This window comes from Engystomops pustulosus, chromosome 2, assembly GCF_040894005.1.
Source record: "Engystomops pustulosus chromosome 2, aEngPut4.maternal, whole genome shotgun sequence".
NCBI lineage: Eukaryota > Metazoa > Chordata > Amphibia > Anura > Leptodactylidae > Engystomops > Engystomops pustulosus.
The window spans coordinates 186552723-186561444 of record NC_092412.1 but is presented as its reverse complement, the minus strand read 5'-3'; the positions used below and the strand labels follow the sequence as shown (position 1 = coordinate 186561444).

Here is an 8722-nt window from a genome sequence, read left to right as displayed (position 1 = left end):
GTGGATGTCATTAACCCTTTTCTGAACAGAATGCTAAATAAAGCCTCTTCTCCCCAGGTTCCCTGACGTGAACCTGTCCACAACCTCTGCAGACTCTGCATGTCAGGCAAATCAGTATACAAATGATAAAGTAGTCGCTGCACATTTAATGTACAAATAGGAATTGTACATCAATGCTGTTTGTTCGGTCTTAATACATCTCTGTAAAGGAATAGTTAATGAACCTTTAACTCGGTAATTATGGTCTTGAAATACATTTGTACATTTGCTGTGCAGCCCCCACCTCTCACATACACACACACACACACACACACACAAGAAGCAAGTGACTAATGGTGCTGTTTGACTATGCCAGAAAATGCAAATCATTGCCTGCCTGTCATAACACATCAACCATTCACACGTCCTTCGCCCTGGATTCGAAAGGGTTACGAGGAGTTTTAACCAGCTCCTTCTGCTGTGACATGAACCTATTCACGTCCTTATGCATGCTAGGGGTTAATTTCTTCATCACCGACATACCCTCCTATCTGCCTGATCCTAGTGAGTATGGGAGGTCTGTTCATCCAGCGGTTGATCTGTATCACAGCATCACCTCTGAGATATAGGACAGTGTAAGAACCTAAAAATAGCTCCGCACACAAAAAAAGCAACCTTGAAGTCATCAGCAAGGGAGAGGAAAAAAAATCAGTAAGGTTTGTCTCCTCTACAGTGTGTGGACCTGTTACATGCTTGTGCTGAACACAGTGTAGGAAGACCAGGAGTCTGCTCCTTCTACGAGGAAATATTAGGTCTACATTCAGCTAGAGAACAGGGCGCCACCTGCCTTTTAATCCATATTATTCTCTGTAGGAGTATGCTATAGAGGGAGCGAAGAGGAAAAGATGAGAATTCTTCAACCTGCATGCTCAGGAGGTGATGCTGGCTGGACCATGTCACTTCTACCCACTGACCAGGGTATGGATGCTCCTCAAAGGTTTCCTCATGCCACCCTCCTGCCTGGAAATGTTTCCTATTCTTCATGATTCCTCCTGGAGCTTCACTTTAAGGAAAATTGTGGATCCCAAATATTGAGACTTCTACACAAGGTAAGGAGACAAATGTGTCCAAATAAGGGAAGAAGCTGCCTGTGACTGTTTCACATTACCTCTGACAGATGAGACTTGACATTTCCTATCTCCACATGAAAGATTGCTTAGTTGGGAAACCTCACACTGATGGCTCCTCGCTTTGAAGTGCGGCTTCCATTTCTTAGCATGTGAAAACACATGAGAGAAAGGGACAGGGGCAGGTGGGGAAGAGCGCTGAAGGTATTAAGCTTAGGGGACCCTTGTTTAAAAGCAGAAACTTTGTAAAAACATAAAGCAGCAGCAATGGTAATAATATAAGGTACCACAGAGCAGTGATAGAAGAGGGGGCTAGTAATAGTCTGACCCTGTGATGCTCTAGATGCAGGAAATCAAAAGCTCTTTAATACATCTACTAGCGGTTCTCCTTCTCCTTGTCTGCTGTGAATGAGAGTTGGGGATGGAATAAAATGAGCAGCGCTGTGGGTAACTTTTCCGCAAGCTTCCCAGTGCTGAGCCCCATTAGCATGCAGTGTCAGATGTGTTGTGTGTTTAATGATTTCATTTGCTGGTGTGCCTCATAGCTCACATCTCTCTGTTGTATTACAGCACAGGGGCTGCAAGCAAGAGAGAAGCAGACTTTCAGCTTCAGCTCGCCAAGGCTGGGTACCATTTCCAGCTACGCCAAGGGGGTCTAAGATCCTATTTGGATTTGATGAGATCAGTCTCACAAGTGATGTGTACACAGTGGACATCAGAATACTGAGCTGCTGGAGGTGTGGCACCTCCACTTTCTACTTTTCGCTGGCTGATTTTGCTCTCTGATTACTTCTGTCTGATTTTTTTTCTATCGTTCTGCAAAGGAAAGAGGGATAAACGCAGCTTTTTACCTTATTGCAAGTATTTACTTGTGATTTCTGAAGGGTTTCCCACAAGTGATGCCTGCTAGATGCTTAAGGTAAGCATATAATTACCTTTTTATTCAGCAACTACCAGTTGATTGTACATGTGGGGGAAGTTGTAAATCTGTGTATACCTAGCCTATTCCTGAGCACAATCATACTGTGATTTACCATTGAGATTTGCTAAGTAATCACTGGCAATCTGTAAGCATATTTCTTTCTTGCATGAGATTTAAAGGGAAAAAGTGATGTGCAGTATAAAATGGCTGATTCGGAAAACAATCCTATAGTAATCCAGCTGAGAGGTTATGAGAAAAGTGTTTGCAAAGGTAACACGGAAAAGCAAACAAAAGCGCAGCGATACAACAAGCAGCTGATCTTATGTTTACCATAATGTGATTGATGACCTGTGTGACACAGGGGCTTGCCGGGAAGAACGGGTTAATCTGGAAGGGATTACTCTTCTGTTTGGTTTGCTTATTTGGGATTTATTGTTTCATTAAGGATTTGCAGGGAACGAGAACAAATGACTTATCAAAAGCCTTCTCTTTTGATAAAAGAGCATTGATAGCCATTTAATAAGATTGTCATCTTGTGTTGAAGTTAATGACATCGAAATCACTGTGTCTTGTAGTCGATGTGCTGCTCCTTCTGTGATGATCATGGTGTTGGGAGAGTCATTGACTCCCAAAGCTCCACCATTGTGTGTGGCGCTGAATACAAAAGTGTTCATCTCTACTTATAACATTGAAAAACATAACAACACACGTGACATAAAGCAGCATTTGCCTTGTATGTAGTTGTGTATGTAGATGACGCTCCCAATAGTCATAATACAACTGGTAGCATCCACCACTATAGATCATGACTGATGAAGATAGGACTGATGAAGACCTCAGTCCTCATCTTTCTTCATAACCATTTACAATACCATCCTAGAAAGAATTGAGATGTGGGAGTCTCTAAATTCTAATTAACTGGTTTTCCAAACCATAATTAAGACTGTGAAGTCTTCCTCCTCCTCTTCTCCCACCATTGCTCCATCAGTTCAGCACGGTGACTTCATCTGCAGCTCTCAGATGTCATGTGTGATGTCACCAGAATCATCAGCCCAGAGTAATTACAATTTACTGAAAGCCTAAACCATCCGTACTTGCATAATTCAGATGAATGTAAAAGAAATATTAACCCTTTCCAAGGATACTGTGGATGTTTCCCCCTCGGACACTTAACATCAATATAAAACAGTGGAATTCATTGTCCCCAATTTTTTTATTTTATAAGAAGTACTTCTACAGAATTTATATTCTCTTGTAGGCGTTGCTATATGCCTTAGATAAACTCTTAACTTGTTACTCCTGTGATGAAACCACTGCTACTTCTCATTTCGTTAAAATTACATGTAAAATATAATTGTGCCATTGTATCTTTAAGAAAATGTCAGTGTACCTGCCAGGCAGTTAATATGCCAAGTATCCCTGTTCACTTGTTGTTATATAGAGTAGAGGTAGAATCTAATTTTATCTGTGAAGATTCCTTATATATTTATTTCTAGACAAAACACACAATGTTATATGTTATAAAGGGAATACATGTTATACTGTAAGGTTGAATTCCCTTTTCTTCCCGGTAGAGAAAAAACTCCTTCTCTGTCCGCACTGCATAGTCTTCACAGGACTCTTCCTGCTATCATATAAACATTGCCACGTCATTCGGAAATAAATCATTTTTCTTCTGAATGCTTTCATGTATCTTGTTCAGTAAAGGTCAATTGTCTTTGTCATAAAGGAGTCTGGTTTCCATTCACCTATATTTCACATAACACTATAAGGAAATACAGCTGACATTTCATTTAACTCTTTAGATGCTGCTTGTAATGTAACCACGACCGTTTGACTATTAAATGATTTATCCTGGATTTTTAGTAAGAAAAATATTAAAAGAACTTTAAAATGAAAGTCTCTCCAGCACCTCCAGCTCGATTGGTCTTCATCAGTCTTATAAGTAATCCGTTTTGTAGCAATGATGTGCTTGTGCAGATGACCACTATATAGCCAGTTGCCAATAGTTGGATGCCATAGATATTCTTGCAGTGATATGTTGCAGCAGATATGTGTGTACAACACATCATCACTGAAGGACAACTTAAAGGGGTAGGCCATCATGACTGAACTTTACCAGAGTAAGTTCAAGTCCCTAATAGGGTCACCCACTTAGTACTTACCCTGTTAAAGTTTGTTATTCACCAATGGGAGCCATCGGTCATGTGACTCCTGAGGACCACGACCCTGGACTTTCTGTGATGTCTCATGTCCAGCTGGCATCTGCAAGGTGGAGGGGGCATGTAGTCATTAATGTCTGCATGCCTTCTCTGTCATAAACACTCCCAAAACATGGTTGAAGGGACATGCCAAGGACATCCAGTGCATACAGCAATGAGTGCACACCTCCCTCAATCCCCTGGAGGACAGCAGGACATGGGAAATCACAATAATTGACATCCCAGTGGCTTTACACAAACTTCACTAGGGTATGTACTATATGGCTGCACTTATTTTTGTCCCTAGTAAAGTTTAGTGATACTGGACAGTTCCATTAACAAGATCAGAATGGCCCATGAAGGTGCTTGTACAGCAGGAGTGGAAAGGAAAAAAGTAACTTAATAATCTAGTTTAGAGGAGTAGATATATATTTTTATATCATTGACATCCCCTTTAATAAGCAATTCATATTTTACTTACAGATGGTAAATGGAATTGTATCTGTGTTTTGACGAATACCTGCGTATTTAAGTGTAGCTTAAAGTGTTAAAAGCAGAATGTATAAGCAGCAGTACATGGCATGTACCAACCAGTCCTATTTTGCTGCACTAGACTGGTAGATGTTTTATATTAGGTATACAGTAGACTCGGAGCTCTGCAGCTGTAATAACAAAGGTTCCTAAGTTTTTCTTGATCACACTGATGTTGATGAATAACCACTTTAATGTCATTTTAGAGATGAATTCTAAAGATAATCTGTGAGATTTCTAGGGAAATGTATTATCTGTCTCCATATCAAATAAATGTTTGGATTTAGAGGCCCACCCAGTGTCTGGGCCATGGCATACTACTTACGGAAATAGATCCTAAGGAGATAAGAGGAAGTCCAGCCGTCAGTGGCTTAAAAACAGCTTCAAGGCCCTAAAATCTAAGTTTAGTTATATTTTTATGAATCTTCAGATAACATTTATAACTGAATTTCAAGTTCCAATCTTTTCATCTATTTTTTTTTTCTTCTAGATTAATTTGGTTGAAGTGAAATAACTAAAATGGCTAACTTCACAGTAATATAACATATGGTGTCTGTGAGAGGAGAAGTCAGCAAAATATGTTTTCCCCTATTAGAAACGAATGTTAAAATCTGTCATTTTATGTGCAACGATAGAAGGCCAATAGGTGACCAATGTGATTGATGCAAAAAGTTTACGCATTGTAAAACATACAAAAGAGTTTTCTCGGAACTACGGCAAATTCTTGCCCGTGCTGTGTTTTGGATATTGCTAAATGATAGTAGACTGTAAATTGCTTCCAGAACCAAACACTGGCCACTGATAAGTATTATTTTATGGATAACATGATAACAGAGACTGGTGTGGTACATTCCCTGTATACTTATGTCACACTTGTATGCCCATACAACCTCCTGACGCGGTAAGCTTTATTGAATATACTTGTTTTTTTTTTTATAGACTGAGCTTGGCATATAGTAAATTTATGCTGCACATGTTGGTGGCTGAGTTTGTATAAGCAGCACCAGCACAAAGGTTCTTAGTACTCATTTGGTACTCAGGTACTCAGGACCATGCGTCTTCCTTCCTCCCAGCAGACCATTTATTCTTGATCTGTTTATTTGGTCACCTGAGCAGGGAGATAACTTTATCTGACAGCCCATCATATACCTTAGAGCATATGACAGTCCTAATATTGTCCCCATCAATCAAGCAGATCTATAGACTATAGGACACAATATGGAAAATGGGTTTGTAGAAAGCTAGGTGAGAACCTTGATGGGCTTAAGTGGTTGTCTCTCAACATCCATTATCAGTTGAGGAGACCAAGAAACTAAGATCAATATAATTCAAAAGCAAACACGAGTTGTTCATATAGGAGGAGAACATATAGCAGTGGTTACTTTATCTTCATACAGCCATATACATTATATTATTCACCTTTTAAAACTCTCACATCTTTTATCCCCTTCCTTTTAAGCATTATTGCTCCAGTGGACCTAACCTGAGGATCATTACAATGCAGTGTCAAGGCACTGCTAACTGGTGCCTCAAGTTAGTTAATTGTCTCACTCAGCATTGAATATGCTATATTCTTCGAATAACCCATTTAACAAATGCATTAAATAGATATCTGGAGACATAATGATTGGACAGATTTGTTCACAGGGAAGTAAACCTCTGGTAGATGGGTTTGTCCATTTGTTAGTTCAGCATACATGGAACTCTTGGCAGCCAACAGTGCAAGTGTAGGAGTAGTTGGAGATAATGGTCTGCTTGTAAAGTCCAGCAGTTGTCTAAAGTCCTGTCCGACTTCCGTTTAGCATCATGCCTTTGTATGTAACATAACCAGGACATCTTTTCAACTTTTTTTAACTAAAAAACAAATTTGACTAAATTAAAGCATATTTTTTTATTTAGTTTGCAATGCATACGTACAAAGGAACTTGCACCCTCAGTCTAGAAAATACCAGCCTTTGCTTTTGAAGTTATTTCAAAGCCATGCATATCTCCCATAGCTCCAAGTTTTTTCCCCTTTATCCACCATTTTATGGATTGCAGTTATTCTTTGTAGATCACAGAGTACCGTTCATGTCTTATTAGATGGAAACGTGCTGGACTGTGTTCTGTTCATTCATTTACTCATTGTAATGAGAAATTTCAATCTTCTTATTTGAAATTGCAAAGGATAGAAATATAAAATAGAATAGATACAATGCATACAGTTCACATGTTTGAGTACTTCAAAAGACATAAATCACTGCTCTTAACAACCAGTTACATTCCAAATGCAAGCAGTAAATTTGCTGTCTGAGGCTCAGGAGTCCAGTGCGTAGTTCTGTTCAGTAACTAAGGTCTCTTTCACACAGACATACAGTCACTGGAGAGGTCGAGGGGATTAGCGCTGTTCACCCCTTCCCACTACATAGCGAGACATGGTGCCAGGCCGTAAACACGGTATGGTGCAATGACACACGTGTGGTCACCGTAATGCCGCTTGGGTGCCATAGGCATCTAGGGGGATAAATTAGTGGCTGTATATTTGTCCCTAAAATGTCACTGTGAAAAGGCCTAAGAAGGTGTCCTTAACAAGATAACATGGGCATAGGGCCAACTCAACCTTGTGCACTCTCCAAATCTTTGGTTCACCTACAAGGAGTTGTCTATGGACCCCCTCATACTTATCTCTGTTCTGAATAGCAGTGCAAGGAGACAATTGCTCCCTGCTCTTCCTTAGCTATGCACTATATTGATACCCTGTTAAAAGAAATCAACCACTTAAAAAAGCGCATGACTTCCCCTCCATCTTCCAGCATGCATGATTAGCAGCCCGGAGCGCCAGACATCTTGTCCACATGCTCCATGCTGCCATTATAAGTTTTTTTTTTAGGTGATCCCGGCGTGTAGATGTAGAGGAGTGTAGGTGAGTATCCTTAAATGTTAAATGATAATCAGAACCACACACAATTACATGTTTTGTATAATATGTTAATCCAATATGCATATAGAGGCTTTCAGCATTGTATGGAATGAAAAACACCTCAACAATTTCGGAATTTTAAGAGGACCTGTCAGTTGATTTGGGACACTTAAACAACTTCAGGTCAGTATAGACCTGTGGTTTAGGTTCCCAAATCAAACTGTATATTAGTTGTGGGTGACCTTAAAGAGATATTTCCACGAAGACAAGATGCTTAACAAATTCTATAATTCACTGTAATTAACCAAAATACAGCATATAACAGATATAATTCCAATCTGTCTCTACCAGTCCTGATGATTACAATTTTGGTTGACCCTGGTTCCGACTGTTAATCTGGTCAGATTCTTCTCATGAATAGCTTCTCTTGTCTGTACACTGCACTGCTTTCTGCCTCCCCCTTGCATTACAAGACCAGCTCAGACACAGGCACTTCCTGCCAGCAAGCAATGTCTTTATCCGGGAGGGAGGTATTTAGCAGAGCTGACTGTATGTGTTATAGGTGAGTTAGCAGAGAGTGTTTTATATTCATCTCATGGATCTCATTATTTCTCATTTCTGATCTGTCTCATCTCTCTTTTTCTATGTGTCAGATACTAGTAGAATGTTCAAAAGCTAAATAAAAGATAAACATGTACTCTGATAATCTACGCACATTGTCAGCACGGAGCATCTCATAGCACAGTAGGCTTAGAAAGTCCCTGACCACACTCTGGATTCTTACACTCTGGATTCTTAAACTGACGTGTCAAGCTCAGTGGAGACAAATGCCGAGATAAAGATGTAGAGGAGTGTAGGTGAGTATCCTTAAATGTTTTTTTTGGTTTTTTAAGTGGTTGATTTCATTGTGTTAACATCACTAGGGGATTAATATTTGAGAACTATCCTTCATGGGCAAACCTCTTTAAAAAAAAAAACATTTATACTTACGTAGATGTGAGTTTGATGAGGTACATCAGCAGATCCTACATCGACGCCTCCTCTTGAATTGTGGAAAGTGAAG

General features: G+C 39.7%; 1 protein-coding gene across 2 annotated transcripts in view; it reads left to right on the top strand.

The window, feature by feature from the left end:
• Positions 1-344: 344 nt before the first annotated feature.
• The window catches only part of KCND3 (potassium voltage-gated channel subfamily D member 3), a 286509-nt gene continuing 278131 nt past the window's right edge, over positions 345-8722 (top strand). Inside the window, exons 1-2 of one of the 2 annotated variants that reach the window (XM_072137602.1) lie at positions 345-1088; positions 1677-2025. The gene's annotated coding sequence lies outside the window, so the exon portion shown is untranslated. The remainder of the gene's footprint in view (positions 1089-1676; positions 2026-8722) is intronic. The other variant, XM_072137601.1, reaches the window with a different exon arrangement.